The 17,994-nt window shown below is 38.5% G+C and overlaps 1 long non-coding RNA gene across 1 annotated transcript in view; it reads right to left on the bottom strand.

Moving 5' to 3' along the window:
• Positions 1–17,994, bottom strand: part of LOC145723843 (uncharacterized) — a 204,876-nt gene that overhangs the window by 21,789 nt on the left and 165,093 nt on the right. The window contains exon 2 of the long non-coding RNA XR_014149171.1: positions 13,814–13,929. This is a non-coding gene — a long non-coding RNA (uncharacterized LOC145723843). The remainder of the gene's footprint in view (positions 1–13,813; positions 13,930–17,994) is intronic.

Genomic DNA, 17,994 nt, shown 5'->3' with positions numbered 1-17,994 from the left:
AAAGTGAAGGGATGGAGATCCATCTTCCATGCCAGTGGACCTCAAAAGAAAGCTAGGGTAGCAATTCTTGTATCAGACAAATTAGATTTTAAACTAAAGTATGTAAATAGAGACACAGAAGGACACTATATCATTCTTAAAGGGTCTATCCAACAAGAAGATCTAACAATTGTTAATATCTATGCCCCCAACATGGGAGCAGCCATATACATAAGCCAACTGTTAACCAAAATAAAGAGTCATATTGATAACAATACGTTTATTGTAGGAGACCTCAATATTTCACTCTCAGCAATGGACAGATCATCTAAGCAGAAAATCAACAAGGAAACAAGAGCTTTGAATGATACACTGGACCAGATGGACCTCATAGATATATACAGAACATTCCACCCTAAAACAACAGAATACTCATTCTTCTCGAGTGCACATGGAACTTTCTCCAGAATAGACCACATAGTGGTGTTTAATATATTCACACATTTGTGCAATTATCCCTACCTAATTATAGAATATTTTCATCAATCCCCAAAGAAACCCCATCCCCTTTAGCAGTCAACCTCAGTTCTCAGGCCCCTGACAACCACTGATCTCCTTTCAGTCTTTATTAAATTTCCTATTCTGGACATTTTATACAAATGGGACCATACAATATGAGGCTTTTAATGTCTTGCTTCTTTCATTTAGTATGTTTTCAAGGTTCATCTATATTGTAGCATGTGTCAGTACTTCATTTAAGGCCAAATAATATTTAATTGTAAGGTTATTCCACATTTGGTTTATTAATGCATCAGTTGAGGGACATGTAGATTCTTCCCACTTCTTGTTATCATGAATAATGCAGGTACAACAGCTGTATTCAAGTTTTTTTGTGGATATATGTTTTTAATTCTCCTGGGTATATATACCTAGGACTAGAATTGGTGGATCATAAGACAACTCTATTCTTAACTTTGTGAGAAGCTGCCAGAATGTTTACCAAAGGGTTGTACCATTTTACTTTGTCTTCAGGAAAGGAGATGGGCTCCATTTTCTCCACATTTTTGACAACACTTATTATCATTTGTTTTTGATTATATGCATCCTACTTGGGTATGAAGTAGTATCTCATTGTGGTTTTAATTTACATTTCCATAATGAATAATGATGTTGAGCATCTTTCCACATGCTTATTGGACATCTGTATATTATATTTGGAAAAAGGTCTACTTATCCAAATGCTTTGCCCATTTGTATGTTGGGCTATGTGTCTTTTTATTATTAAATTGTAAGAGTTCTTTATATATTCTACATACAAGTCCTTTTTCAGATATATGATATGCAAGTATTTTCTCCCATCCCTTGGGTAGTCCTTTCACTGTTTTATGGCATCATGCAAAGCACAAATGTATTTCATTTTTTGAAATCATATTATTTATGTTTTCTTGGGAATGTTTATGATTTTGGCATCATAGCTAAGAAATCTTTGTCTAATCAGAGGTCATGATAATTTACACCTGTCTTTTTTTCTAAGGGTTTTGTAGTTTTATCTCTTCTGGTTAGGACTATTTTGATTTTATTTTGTATATGGTGTGAAGGAGTGATCCAACATCATTCTTTTTCAGGTGGATATATAGTTGCTCCAGCACTATTTTGTTAAAAAGACTCCTCTTTCCCCATTGAATTTATTGGCACCCTTTTCAAATAGCAATTCATCATAAATGTATAGGTTTATTTCTGGACTCTCAATTCTATTCCACTGATCTATATGTCTACTATTAAATATCAAAGCAGTCTACAGTTTCAACATCTACTAGATCATCTACATTCTTTTCAGTGATGTTATATCTTTGCAATTTTTAGATAAAAACATATAAAAATCAGTGTGGAAAAAAATGAGGGTACCCAATCTGATCCTGAATTTTGAAAAGTTTTGCATTGCTTAATAGGCACACACATCCCATTAGTAATTGTGCTTATTTACAACTGAATCAGTATTTATACATGTCATGCTTCTAAATGGCTAAATATTTGTTAATACATACACACTTATTAAGTTGTTCACACTGAACTCCTTGATAAATGGGACTGTTAGTCTTTCCTTTGGCCTAAGGGTATGGTGAAGAAATTACTGAGATACTAAGGATGCCACTGTGAGTTTAGAAAACTTGGGATCCTCTGATAGAGGAGTTTTCTAGAAGGAGACAGAACATGTGACTAAGCAAGCACAACCCAGTGTTAGTTCTGAAAGAGGTCCATATTGACAGTGGAGTGGATTGTCCAGTTTCAGAAGAGAAATGATATTGCACCTGAGTTTCAAGAACAAGGGAGTGTTAACATCATCAAATTCTACAGAATGGAAGAGAAAGGGGCCTGGAAAAAGCACATGGAATCTGAAACATAAAAAGTGATTTACCTGAGATGGGTTTGGGGATAATATGTCAGTTGGAGACCACCTTTTCTTTCAGAAGTGAAGCAGCAACTAAGAGGTGGGGAAATGGAGCAGCTGAGTGAATGGGCATCTACACAGCTGCTGCTGATGGGAAGGAGAGATAAGGCAGTAGCTCAGTGCTACTAAGAGTCAAGGAAGGTGTCTGTGCTTTGATTCACCCAAAAAAAAGCTTGAGACAAAAATACTGGCAAAGTAGTTTACTGGAACATGACTCAGGAGGCAAGAATGAGGAAAACAAGAGTGACACGGAAAAGGTAGAGCAGATATGAATGCGTGATGTCAAGGTTGCCACTGTGGGCAATGGGGGCTCAGCTCTGTGGGACTTCTGAGAAACCTACAGACTTCCTCTCAGAAGTGTCCTCATGACAGACATGCCATCCTCCTTCAGGGACTTTAGCTCCCTGGTACTTCTATGCTGTGGGCTAAATGGGTTCCTGCAGCTTCTTTTCTTTCTTTCTTTTTTTTTTAAGATTTTATTTATTTATTTGACAGAGAGAGAGCGAGATCACAAGTAGGCAGGCAAGCAGGCAGAGGGAGAGGGAGAAGCAGACTCCCCGCTGAGCACAGAGACTGAGGCAACGCGGGGCTAGATCCCAGAACGCCAGGATCATGACCTGAGCCGAAGGCAGATGCTCAACCGACTGAGCCACCCAGGCACCCCAAGGATTCCTGCAGCTACTGGAGAGGCTCTGAGATGGAAAAGCAGAGAAATACATAGATGAAGGGGTCCTCTGGTAGCTTGAGGCTTGCATGGAACTGCCCAGCATGGCTGTGGTTAAAATCTGAGAGGGCCCTATGGGATGTGATAAAAGGAAACAAAATTGTTTCCTATAGAAAGCATTCCTGCATAGAGGAAATGAAGCCACAGAAATGAGAGGAGTGAGAGCAGTGAAAAGTGTGGTCCCCTGGACAAGTAGCATAAATATCACTTGGAGAGTGTGTCAAAAATGCAAATTTGGGGGTCCTGTCCAGGACCAATTGAATCAGAAAATCTGATCTTGGGTCCAGTAATGAATGTGAGCTTTAACAAGTCTTGTAGATAGATGTGCATTAAAATTTGAAAGTCACTCTGTGTGTGTGTGTGTGTGTGTGTGTGTGTGTGTGTGAGAGAGAGAGAGAGAGAGAGAGAGAGAGAGGAGAGGAGAGGAGAGGAGAGGAGAGGAGAAGAGAGAGAAACGGGAAATTCAGGTGAGATGTGAGAAGAGGGGGGCAAACCCAAGCATTTAATATTAATTCATTCACTGAATATTTATTGAATGTTTATGCATGCAAGGTACATCCTCACACTTATGTTAAGAATCAGCAGGGGTGCCTGGGTGGCTCAGTCATTAAGCGTCTGCCTTCGGCTCAGGTCATGATCCCAGGGTCCTGGGATCGAGCCCCACATCAGGCTCCCTGCTCGGCGGGAGGCCTGCTTCTCCCTCTCCCACTCCCCCTGCTTGTGTCCCTCTCTCGCTGTGTCTCTCTCTGTCAAATAAATAAATAAAATCTTAAAAAAAAAAAAAGAATCAGCAAAGGCAGGAGAACATGGACTCAAATAAAATACAAGTATTCCTAAGTCTCCAATTTTAGGCAATAACTTCAAAATCCACCCCCATCCTGCCTTTTACAAGACATATTAAAAAGTGACTGAACTGATTATTTTGAATTTTATTACTCTCTGTATCCCTCTTCTGACATGATGAAAAACGAAATTGCCAAACTGTGGGTAAGTAAAAAGAGAAGTTAGAGAAGGGTAGGATCCACCAACTAGTTAATTGGTCCTTGAAAATCTGTGAACTAAAGATATGCTCTTTATTCTGTGTCTATCTTACACTCTAGCAGCAGCTAAAAAAGTAAAAATTGTCAGTGCTTCCAGTTAGGGATGGATATGCCTTTTCAGAATCTACTGGCATGAAGCAGTTATGAACAAACATAATGCATCACCCTCCATGATTGTTTTCTAAGAAAAAAATAAGCATAAAAAAGTTTCTATTCATTGTAATTACCAGAGGAAAAAATGTTTCTTTACTTGTAGCATGTAATTTGGAGTTATGAACTGAATACTTATTTGGAAACCATGCCATCTTCTTTCTGAAGAAATATATCCTTATGCTGTAAAAGCCTTTCTTTACAGAGAACACAGATTTCTATGGCATTTAGTGATCATGGAAAATAATTGCTCACATTTTGTATCCAACTCTACTTATGACTAAATGAGTTGAGTCAATTGAATCTTTCATGGCGCATTTTATCCAGAATGACATTAGTTGGGAGAGGGAGCATTACCCTGGCTGAGAGAGAGAACCGCCGATGACAGTCCTCTCCTCCAAGAGGAATGAGCAGCTCTTCTTCATTGTATGTTGTTGCCTAACAGGGCGAAAGTCTCAAGTTTCCTGCCTTGATGGAACACATTATCAGACTGTGCTGTTTTGAGGCTTGGTTACCTTAGCCAGAGGTATAATTAATTCATACACATTTCAGCACACAGCTAGTTCTTTTGTGTGAGTTCTGATGGGAGAGGGCTTTGGATGAAAAAGCCAATATAAGACCAGTGCTGTCTATAGCCAGGAGTGCATGCTCAAGAGACAGAGAAAATAAATGAGTCCTTCAATATGTAGTGTGGATTATATTTGGATTACTAGCAAATAAAAATGTATACAACAGGGAGAATGCTCCATCAGAGATAAAATTTCTCTTTTTATTGGGCATGTACTAGGGAGAAATGATGACTCACTTTGGGGCAGAAAATCTATTTCTTTATATCCCCCTTGACAGGAGGGAAAAATGTGTGCATACGTGTGTGTGTGTGTGTGTGATCTGTCTTTGTGGGTCAAAGGAGGAAAATTTTCAGGTATACAACTTCAGAGATCTAAAAGGAGGGCTGTGGCATCCTGAGAGGGAATACAGGAAGTTAAGTATTGGGAGATGCTGAGTTTTTGACTGATGCCAGAATGCTGGGGTCAGCAAGCATAGCGAAGGGCTTTGGAGTATGGATAGCCAGTCAGAGCCTGATAGCAGCCCCTACTGAGATGCCCCAACATAAAACTGAGCTCACTCTAAACATGGCTCAAAATGCATTGCCTTCCCCAACAATCTCTACTCTGCCCAGTGTCATCTGAGTATCCCTCAGCTACCATATTCTGTGCCTCAGAGATGCCCCAGATCTGTGGCAAAATCTACAGGATTTCTTAACATTTAATAAGGTAGAGGCGCTTGGTCCATTCATGTTGATGTCACTATCTAGCTAGTGATTGAGGAACCCATTCTGGTGATAGATTTAGGTGTACTGATAGATAGAGGGTGTGGTAACCTCTGTTCCCTATACATAGCCTCACAACAACACTGTCCATTAATAAATATTCGCAGACACATGTTTTTCAAAATGCAAAATTTAGAGTTTAAAAACAAATAGACTGACATTCCCCAACTTCAAGACTTACTAGAAAGTTACAGGAAAAAAGACAGTTGGCTGTTGGTGAAAATTAGACAAACAAATCAATGAAACAGAAGAAAGAAACTATAAGTAGACCCATGCAATATGGTCAACTGATCTTAAAAAGGAGCAAGGGCAATTCAAAAGAGAAAGAATAGGCTTTTCAAAAAAAAAAAGTGCTGGAACAACTAGACACCCACGAGACAAGAAAAAAAATTAATCTAGACACAGACTTTACATATTACATAAAAATTAACTCAAAATGGATCATGGACCAAAATGTAAAATGCAAAACTCTAAATTTTCTAGAAGCTAACAGAGGAGAAAATCTAGGTAACCTTGGGTTTGGTAACAATGTTTTAGGTACAATAAAGGATGACCTATGAGAGGAAAAATTGATAAGCTGAACTTCATTAAAACTAAAAACTTTTACTCTATAAAAAAAAAAAAACTGTGCAGAAAATGAAATGACAAGCCCCAGACTTATTTTTTGCAAGATATATTTGAGAAAATATTTGCAAAACACATATCTGATAAAGGATTATTATTCAAAATATACAAATAACTCTTAGCACTCCATAAGAAAATAAACAACCTGATTCAAAATGGGCAAAAGATCTGAACAGATAATTCATCAAAGATATACAGATGGCAAGTAAGCATATGAAAAGACATCTTATATTATTAGGAAATTGCAAGTTCAAACAACGAGATGTCACTATACACCTATTAGAATGGCCAAAATTCAGAACACCAATAGCACCAGATGCTGTTTGAGGATGTGGAACGGCAAGGATTCTCTGGTTCATTGTTGCTGTTTGGCTTGCAAAATGATGCAGTCAACTTGGAAGATACTTTGATGGTTTAAAAAACTAAACATATTCTTACCATATGAGCCAATAATTATACTCCTTGGTATTTACCCAAAGGAGTTGAAATATTATGGTCACAAATAAAACCTACATGTTAATGGTGATAACACCTTATTCATAATTTCCAAAATCTGGAAGAAACTAAGATGCCCTTCAAAAGGTGAATGGATAAATAAATTGTGGTACAGATAGTGGAATATTATTCAACACTAAAAAAGAAATGAGCTATCAGGCCATGAAATGACATGGAGGAAACTTAAATGCTTTTTACTAAGTTAAGGAAGGCAATCTGTAAAGGGCCCAACTCTGTGACATTCTGGAAAAGACAAAACAATGGAGATAGTAAGAAGATCAGTGGGTTCTAAAAGTTTGAGGGGAGAAAAGGATGAATTGGTGGCACACAGTGATTTTTAGGGTAGTGATACTACTGTGTTTGAAAGTATAATAATGGATATATGCCATTACACATTTGTCCTAACCCACAGAATGTACAACACTAAGAATGAACCCTAAGGTAAACTATGGACTCTGGGTGATAATAACATGCTCTTTTTTTAAATTTTATTTTATTATGTTATGTTAGTCACCATTCATTACATCATTAGTTTTTGATGTAGTGTTCCATGATTCATTGTTTGCATATAACACCCAGTGCTCCATTCAATACACACCCTCCTTAATACCCATCACCAGGCTAACCCAGCCATCCACCCCCCTACCTTCTAAAACCCTCAGTTTGTTTCTCAGAGTCCATAGTCTCTCATGGTTCATCTCCCCCTCCGATTCCCCCCCTTCATTTTTCCCTTCCTACTATCTTCTTTTTTTTTTTAACATAATAATATGCTTTTTTATTTTTTGTTTTCCCCACCCTTATTGGGATATAACTGACAGATAATATTGTATGAGTTTAAGGTAAACAATGTGATGATTGGATATATGTATATGTTTGTTATGATTAATTGTCAGTCTTTTTGTACTAGATCATAAGTTTCATGAAGGCATGGGCTTTTTCTATCTCGCTTATTACCATCTAGGACAGTCCCTGGATCACTAAAACAATATTCAATGCTGAAGGAATGAATAAATATCAATTCTATATTGGAAGGCATGATTTTTTTCCTGTCCCAGAACATGCCTGAATTATAGCATTAGAATAAAACATAATTGTTTCAGTGCTGATGTTGCAAAAGGTGGCTTACATTTGGATGCTTTCCCCACTACATCTATTACTATGTGCCATGAATGTCTGACTTTTGCTGAGGAATAACTATAAACTCAGCCATGGGCTCTTCATTGGATCATGGTCCTGTTTCTAATCCTCTAACCCAAACTGATGGGCAGTCTCAGTCACAAAAGCCATAATGCCAGGAGCAGCAGAGTCCATTATGCACCTACAGGTCCTATAATAGGGAGCTTTCAAATTACCCACCTCAGCTATAATATCAGTTGGTTGAAGCAAGACAGTGAAAATAATAAGCAAATGCCTGCACACTGCCAGGCATAGACAGAATAGAGACACAAACTGGTTCAGAGGCTTGGGAAGCCCATAGCAATTTCTGAAACTCTGCCACCCAGTGGAAAATCAGAGACCGCTGAAACAACTAAGCATAGTCGACTGAGTTGGCTGTGGTTCCTATTACTGAAACAATGTTTTCCAGGGAAAACACATATGCCTTAACCAATGATAGAGGACTACCAATGGTAGAGGACTACTCCACTTATAGTACTTCTGGAAAAGTCTTTGTAATAGACCCAATCCCTAGACCTAGAACCCTGGCCCTGACTCCAACCAATATCTACTCTAGTATGCCACCTTCTATCTCCTGTGCTGGATGGCTTACTCCCTAAGCCACTACCATTCAGGAAATCTAGGAAATATTGTTTCTGTACAGACTACCAGGTTTCCAAATGACATCCAACTTCAGCCCCTGGTTTATTGTCCAACAGTACTTTAAGATAAACTAAAAGATTTGAGATCAATGGTTCTTGGTTCAAGTCCAGGATGCCTCTACTTGGTCTTTCTTAAAGGGTGGCTGTAGACTGCAGTGGTTATCAGTTCAGACCCTTAGTACAGACCATTACATTTCAAGCGTCACCCTATTATACCACACTGAATGATGTAGGACAGATGCTTATCTTTTCTCAGTCTCTGTTTCTTCATCTATAAAATGGGGCCAATAATAGTGACTAACTGATGGGATTGTTATAAAGCCCAGTATAATAATCCATGCAAATAACCTAGCATGACTTTCACCATCTTTTTTTCCTATTTCTCCAAGATGACATCATCATTCCTGGTGAGTAGAACTCTGTACTCTCCACATAGATCATCTTCTCTCTTATATAAAACTTATACAAGTTTATGTTTGGAGAAACTGTCCTTGAGAATTCTTTATGAATTGCCCTATGTGCTGATGTAGATATTACATGCTACTTGTATTTTTAACACATTCTCATTCAGTTATTAGGCACCAATGCAATGCCTACCATGTGTCAGTCCCTTTAATAGATCTTGATCATACAAACAAGATCTTGCACTTCTCTTAAAAGCTTCCAGTCCAATGAGAGTTAGATGAGGAGATGATTTTCACACATGGATACCCCTGGATTGAGGACATCTAATTCTAGCTGGGTTGAGGTTGGAGGCTTTGCAAAGGTGATGTCCTCTGTGTGTCTTCTTACCCAAACCATCCCACAGGTTCCTCAAAGCCAAGCTTATCTCAAGTCATTTATAATCCTTGTATATGGAGGATTACATATAATAAGGGCTCAGTAAGGTGAGCTGACTAAAAGTTAAAAAGCTAAAAAGATACACTCAAAATAATTTAAAAATTAATAGTTATAAGAACTATTTAAAATATAAAAATTCAACTTAAAAAGGTTGTTGACATAATAAAGGACCCTAAAATGAACAGGGCCTGGCCATCTCAGATGCAAACAGGTTGATGGCTTGAGGATGTGCCTCTGATGTTCAGCAACCCACAGAGATGTTCTCTAAAAGCTGAAGCTCCCTACAGCCTCCACACAAGAAAAGCAGTAGGTAGAAGTCTTGCTCCTTCAGGTTCCTTTAGGTCAAGAGGCTCCCATTTCCATCAGTCTCCTCCTGGGCCCCTGCAGGCCTGCAAAATGGGCACTGTCTCCTGTCCACTTTCCTTAGACAGATGGCCCAACAAATTGATTAGCTGGAAGCCCAGTGTGGTTATTATTGCATTCACTAAAGAGTATTTATTTTTCTTGACTAATTATCCAGTTTGGAGATTTCCTAATCCTTGCTGTCTGGCCTAGAGCTCTTGTCCCATGATTGATGACTTTTTTGGCTATTGCAAACTCTGCTTAAGCCACAGAAGGATGGGAAGTGAATAGGATGACTTTAAAGCACTGGCATATGCCGCTTTGGAAGGAAAGTTGCTAAGTTCAGGGTACATAAATGCATCTTTGCCCTCCAAAAGGGGGATATCATTTAATCAATACATCTGGGGAAATAGATTTCACCTTCCTCACCAGTAGTGAGTTCTACTGGGGAACTGTCATCAGATGCAAACTTACCCCATCAGTGTTAGTCTTGTACACAACATTGGTATTACTTATGCTGTGAATGATATACTTATAGGGCAGAGATCCTCAAAGTGTGGTTGCCAGATCAGCAGACTCAGCATTACTTAGAACTTGTTAGATTGCAAATTTTGGTGCCTCAATTTAGACCTACTGAATCAGAGAAACTGTTTTAATAAGCACTCCAGGTAATTCTGGTGTATGCTAAAGTTTGAGAACAAATGCAATAGCACAGTGTCTTATACAGCATCAGATTTCTGCCTTCTTATTTACCTTTAGAGGCACAGAAAAGCTTCCTGTGATATAGGACTTCTAGACTAAAAAGATTGCTGAGACTTTGACTTTGGTACAGAATTCAGGAAGCTGATGGATGTTTCAGGTGAATATCAGAACCTAAATCCTCCCTCACCTCAATTCTCTTCCATCATACTTGACCTCCAGAAGTTGAGAGTTACTGTCAAGGTCTGCAAACTTTAAGGACCAGATCTTGGCTGTGTTCAGTGTGGTTCCTACAGAAAGTAGGGGCCACACCACATATCAGGTCTACCCTAGGAAATCTCATGTATTTACAAAGCCTGAATTCACATCAGAGAGACTCCAAAAAATTCTAATACCTCAAGAAGCCCCCCGAATCAACTCATTTTCAGAAGGATTTTCCTTGAATGGACTACTCCTAAAGGAAATTTTCAACAAGGTATGGACATGGGTGAGTTTCAATTAGGGTTGCGGTGTTGATTATGATGCTCTTGGTTATAAGTAACAGAACACTTAGTTCAATTAAGTTTAAACAGGAAGGGCTATGTGTTGGCTTCTGTAAAGTCTAATGTGGCCTAACATCAGAAACAGTGATAACTATGGCATAGGGCAGCTTCTTTTCTTAAGTCCTATTTCTTTTCTCTGTTGAATTTATTCTCAGCAGAATAATCTCAAGTGATGGCAAGAATGGCTTCTAGCAGTTTAAGGCTTATACTCCACCAACACAGGGAAAAGAAAGACCTTTTTTTTTCTGGTAGCACCATCAAAAGTCCTGGTTAAAGCTCTTACTGACCTGCCCTGGCTCACACACCTATTTTGTCACCAACTGGTGAGGCTAATGCTGAACTGACCCAGCCTGGGGTATAGGCAATGCCATCCAAGAGAACTAAAAAAAAAAAAGAAGGGGTTCAGCCAAGTGGAAAGTAGAGGCCCTGTTGTCCAAAAAAAGATACTAGGCTGGCAAAAACATTGATTTCTATTATAGGCTCTAAGAAAATACATACAGCGCAGAGTTTTAGGATAATGTTACTTTCTGACCCTGTCATCTACATGCAGAGTAGAGGCCTTCATTCTATTGCCAGAATACACATCTAGGGACAAATAAAGATCATAGAATCTAATATTGGCCAATGATGTCAAGTGTCCTTTTGCTGTTCTCTTTATGAATAATGCACGTTCGTGTGGTAATATGCTAAATGATGGGAGGAAAGGCCCATATGACAACAGCTTCTACTCATTTATAAGGAGGATATTCTGGAAGACCTGAAAAAAATACATGAAAGTCAATTATCTAAACATTTTAGAATGAAGTGGCCTACAAAGAACTCAGCTTTGAAAATAAATTTAACAAGTCACTAGTCTAAAAACTGGTTCATAAAACAACATGCATGGCTTTTTTCATCGCATATTTTCAAAAACAGATAGTTGGCTTACAAAGCACAGGCTTGCTTCCTCCTCCCAGTCCGAAGACTCATATTCATTACAGTGACCAACCCCTGTCTTTTAAGAGGTCAGAGTTTGACAAATCCAGATATAGATACATAAACTCTGCCTAATGAAGAGTCATTCGAATTTTCACACTAAGTGTGAAATGGTAATATGTGGGATGGCAACTGTGGAATGGTATGTGTGGAATAAGTGTGGCTGGCAGGTGTGGAACATAATGCAGTGAACTGCTATTGAATGTAGCTGCTGTGTGGTATAGACTGCCTTTGAGGAAGAAGAATTAGGGAACTCTGGCCAAAACACTAAATGTCACACCTCACTGCCTTTCTATCAGATGGGCCTCCACTATGGATTAATTCTGTTATATGAGTATCTCAGCCCTGCCAAAATGTATGAAGCCCTCCCTCCCTGGTGCTGTCCAGTCAGATGCAGTGCAGGCTCAGAGTGGGGAGAAACAGACTGAGCCTTCCTTTTGTTGTCAGCATTGATACTCTTTTTCTTTTAAACTCAATTAATTAACATATGGTGTATTATTAGTTTCAGAGGTGGAATTTAGTGATTCATCAATTGCATATAACACCCAGTGTCAGCGTTGATATTCTGTCCCCCAGCCAACTCAGATAGAAAGGTCACTATAGGAAAATGTGAACCCCATCACCATCCTGAGTTGAAAGGTACCACAGAAGGCCAAGGTTTATATCAAGAGGGAGGCAAGAAAATCAGATTTGAAATGGCAGGTATATGCTGGCTACTAGTTCAGGCCCTGGACTAGATTGGGGATTATACCCCAGCTCTACTGTTTATACACCTGTGTTTTTGGAAAAGTTAAAAAACAAACAAACAAACAAAAAAGACAAAATAACAACAAAAAACACTGAGCACCTGATTCCTCATCTCCTTAATGAAGGCTCAGCTATAGTCCTAAGAATTAAGAGAGACAACATATGTCAAGTGTCTCTTTGGTGGGCCCTCAGCTGATGATATTATGAGTCCTAGAATCTGAAATAAAGTGTAAAAAAAAAAAAAAAGAACAAAAAGCAAACAAAGAACTAAGCAAATTCACTTGACCAATGAGTTAGTTTTTCCTCACTTCTGAAACTTTGCTATTAGTAATCCCAGAAGTCCACACAAACTTTAGAAATGTGCACCTTAAGTTAGTTCTTAAGGATTCTTTGAAAATTCAGATTTATGCTTACTGTTTTTATCTCAGGTATTTCTGATTGATTCATGTTTTTTGATAGTGGCAATAAACAGTCTAGTTTTTATGCTGTCTTAAAATCCTTAATAAACTGTTTTGTTCTCTTTTTTAAGTTAATGTTTCCAGCTTGTTTTTAAGAATATATCTATTAATATTTCAAAGTAAGATAGAGCTTGAAGCAGGTTGATGGTGAAAACATTTTCTTCAAAATGTTATAATTTACAAAGTCAAGAAGTAAACTGATATATTTTGGTCAAGATTGGATTAGAAATAACACCTTTCTCTAATATATATTAGCTTTTACCTTATTTTCACCGCTTATGAAGTTTATGGGCTCAAAGAAGCATGCAGTTTTGAAGCAACTGGTAAGAAAGCATTTTCAATTTAGTTTTAGGAGTGATCTGAACATAGAACATAATTACAACAGAAAATAGTATTTCTGCAGTGGTATAAATAAAAGGGAAAGATTCATAAGAAGGAGAAAGGGGAGTGGACAATGCATCTTGTCAAGACCACAAGGAATATCAAAAACAGGAAAAGCTGCATTCATATCTAAATCTTAGAATACTTTTAACTGCAAAATACAGAAAACTAGGCTCAAATTGGCTTTAGCAAAAAAATGAATTATTAATTTATTAGCTCACATATCCTGAAAAGTCCCAGGGATTGGTCAGGCTTCATGCTTCATATAATCAGACCTCAATTTCTCTCTTTCAGTCTTACTGTCTTCTCAAATGACCTCATTCTTGGGCTCCACAACCTACAACGAGAGAGAGAGAGAGAGAGCACTCGTTCCTAACAACTGAGCCAGCTTATTGGGCTTCTCATTGATGTGAATTTGGTCAAGTCCCCATTCCAGAACCAACCCCTGTGGCCAGGGGGGTATGATACCCTGCATGGCCACCCCTGAAGTCTGAAGTATAGTCACCATCATAAACCACCTGTGGAGATGGTGGAAGACATGAGAGTGCCCCAGGGAAAATAAAATACTGTTATTGAAAAGGGAATAATACTTGGGTTCTCCATTGTCCAGTTTAAATTCTACTTTCCCTTCGACATCTTTCCATCTTATATTATTCCAATGGATGCTGTTGGTGCCTTGTCCAGATTCCCTTTAATGGTCAGTACATTCAAACCCCAGCTGCTGTGAGGGTTGGCTGCCCATATCTCAAAGTCACTCCCCTTTTTCAGAGGGTTGCTTTCAGTTTAACGCAAGCCATTTTGGCCCAGCGTTTATGTCCTCTACTCCCAATTCAGGGGCAGCCGACAGCCAAATACTCTCTAACAGATGACAAAAAGCTGACTCCAGCTGGGATCATACCCTTACTTAGCTCCTTCCCCTAATTCCCTCACTTCTCTTCTCCTGAGAACCACCCCTCCCCCCAGTAAGTCATGTGCTCCAAATCTCAGGCTCTGCTTCTATAGGACTTGACCTAAGATAATTATTCAACTTGTCACATTAATCTATCTCTAGATTTTAAGATTCTTGAGAGCAGGGACCATGTTTTGGCCTATACTTAATTTTTAATATGATTTAATTTTTCATATATATGTAGCGTTTTTTCAACTGCCTTGAAAAGACTAGACCACATCTTTTATTGCAATGTTTCTCAAACATTAATGGTCATACAGATCTCCTGGAGATCTTATTAAACAGATGACTCAATAGGCCTGAGTGGGGACCTGAAATCTTCATTTCTAACAAGTTCCCAGACGATATTGATGCTGCTGGTCTAGGAATAATGTTTTGAATAGCAGGTTCTACTATGCACAGATTATTTTAAATCACCCACAGCATTTAGTATCATGCTTTCTAAACAATAAGCACTCAGTAAATGTTTGTTATTAGATTATAAGCTAATTGAAGAATGTAGGAATTTAAGGCATTTTGATTGAAAAGAAACCTGATTTAAAAAGTGTGTTCCCTAAGGATATATAGATTCTCTATGGAGGGCTCTCAGTAAAAGTTACTAAAGGAGATATTTTTTACAAGTTTCCAGATAACTTGCAATAGAAATATTTCCTGATTCTAATTTCTTCTTTTCTAGGACCCAGAGCTAAGGGGCCAATTAGTAATGGGGCAGTAATTCTCAGATATGCTGACAAAAGTTGAAAATGGCAATTTTGGGAAGAAGTAGAATGTGATTTCTTATTTGCCATGGGAAATCCAATGTCCATCCCAGGTATCAGCTTCTGAGTTTAATCTTAAAGTCAGCTATGTTTGGGCATTTGATTTATTTCTGGAAAGGATAATGGCTGCAGTCAGGCTTCTCCTGGAATGTGCATTACAGGTCCTGGGGCCATGGATGGCTTCATCCCAGTGCTCATAGCTCAGCCATCCCTCTGACATTATGTTCTACTAATTATAGCTGAGATACTAATCAATGTGTCCTTTCTAGAATCCTGCAGTATCAAGCTCTGCTCTCAGCAAAGAGTGCAATTCTTTAGAATAGCTCCAGACCTTTATTTTAGGATGATGATTGTGTTCATTATGTTTAGGTATTTTGTGAGAGAAAGAAAAACTGTGTAAGCTTAATAAACCCTAGTGTCCATATACTGGAAATGTATAGAGCAAGACAGTCTACTTAGTATAAAGATGCAGTTTTCAATCCTGGGTGCATCAGAATTGTCTGGAAACTTAGGTTAAAATACAGTTTGAGTAGTTCTAGGGCAGGGCCCAGGCATTTGATAAAACTCTCCCAGGGACTCTAATGCACAAGGTGGAGCAGGTACAAAGTGGTAATTTTCAAACATTTGTGTACATCAGAATCATCTGGAGGGATTTTTAAAATGCAGATACCTGAGCCCCACTCCAAATATTCTGACTCATCAGGTCTGGGAAGGGGCCTGAGAATTTGCATTTCTAATAAGCTCAGGAAATGCTGATGCTGCTGGTCCATGTGTCTCATTTTACTCAGCATTGGAAAAAATACATATTAGAATCTCCTGGGGAGATTTTAAAATCCCCATGCTCAGCATAAGTACCAGAATCTCTTGGGGTAGGATCAAGGCATCAGCAATTTTTTTTTCATTTAAATTCAATTAGCCAACATATAGTATATCATTAGTTACAGATGTAGAGTTCAGTAATTCATCAGTTGCCTGTAACACCCAATGCTCATCACATCATATGCCTCCTTAATGACTGTCACCTAGTTACCCCATCCCGCCACCCACCTCCCCTCCACCAACCCTCAATCTGTAGCTAAGAGTCTCTCATGATTTGTCTCCCTCTCTGATTTCTCCCCATTCAGTTTTCCCCTCCCATCCCCTATGATCCCCTGCTCTATTTCTTATATTCCACATGAGTGAAACCATGTGATTATTGTCTTTCTCTGATTGACTTATTTTACTCAACATAATACCCTCCAGTTCTATCCATGTTGATGTAAATGGTAAGATTTCATCCTTTTTGATGGCTGAGTAATATTCCATTGTATATAGACACCACATTATCCTTATCCATTCATCCATCGATGGACATTTGTTGCAGAGACTGTCTTATTCCCATTGGATATTCTTTCTTGCTTTGTCAAAGATTAGTTGACCATAGAGTTGAGGGTCCATTTCTGTGTTCTCTATTCTGTTCCATTGATCTATGTGTCTGTTTTTGTGTCAGTACCATACCATCTTGATGATTACAGCTTTGTAATATAGCTTGAAGTCTGGAATTGTGATGCCACCAGCTTTGGTTTTCTTTTCAACATTCCTCTGACTATTCAGGGTCTTTTCTGGTTCCATACATATTTTACGATTATTTGTTCCAGCTCTGTGAGAAATGTTGATGGTATTTTGATAAGGATTGCCCTGAATGTGCAGATTGATCTGGATAGCATAGACATTTTAACAATATTTGTTCTTTCAATCCATGAGCATGGAATGTTTTTCCATTTTTTTGTGTCTTCCTCAATTTCTTTCATAAGTGTTCTGTAGTTTTTAGAGTACAGATCCTTTACCTCTTTGGTTAGGTTTATTCCTAGGTATCTTAAGGTTTTTGTTGTAATTATAAATGGGATCAATTCCTTAATTTATCTTTCTTCTGTCTCATTGTTAGTGTATAGAAATGCAACTGATTTCTGTACATTGATTTTATAACCTGCCATGTTGCTGAATTCCTGTATGAGTTCTAGCAATTTTGGGTGGAGTCTTTTGGGTTTTCCATATAAAGTATCATGTCATCTGCGAAGAGTGAGAGCTTGACTTCTTTGCCAATTTGGATCTTTTTGTTGTCTGATTTCTGTGGCTAAGACTTCTAGTACTATGTTGAACAACAATGGTGAGAGTGGACATCTCTGTCGTGTTCTTGACCTTAGAGGAAAAGCTCTCAGTGTTTCCCCACTGAGAATTATATTCACTGTGAGCTTTTCATAAGTGCCTTTTTTTTTAAAGATTTTATTTATTTATTTGAGAGAGAGAGAATGAGAGACAGAGAGCATGAGAAGGAGGAAGGTCAGAGGGAGAAGCAGACTCCCTGCTGAGCAGGGAGCCTGATGCGGGACGCGATCCCAGGACTCCAGGATCATGACCTGAGCCGAAGGCAGTCGCTTAACCAACTGAGCCACCCAGGCGCCCTCATAAATGCCTTTTGTGAAGCTCTCCACCCTACACTGTGGAGAGTTTTAATCAAGAAAGGATCATCTGGTGAATGGATAAAGAAGATGTGGTGTATATATATACAATGGAATATTATGCAGCCATCAAAAGGAATGAAATCTTGCCTTTTGCAATGATGTGGATGGAACTGGAGGGTGTTATGCTGAGCAAAGTAAGTAAATCAGAGAAAGACATGTATCATATGACCTCACTTATATGAGGAATTCTTAAT

Source organism: Leptonychotes weddellii, chromosome 10 (assembly GCF_054177405.1).
Source record: "Leptonychotes weddellii isolate Sample4059 chromosome 10, ASM5417740v2, whole genome shotgun sequence".
Taxonomy (NCBI): Eukaryota; Metazoa; Chordata; class Mammalia; order Carnivora; family Phocidae; genus Leptonychotes; species Leptonychotes weddellii.
The sequence above is the reverse complement of the archived record's forward strand: the minus strand, read 5'-3'. Positions and strand labels throughout refer to the sequence as shown.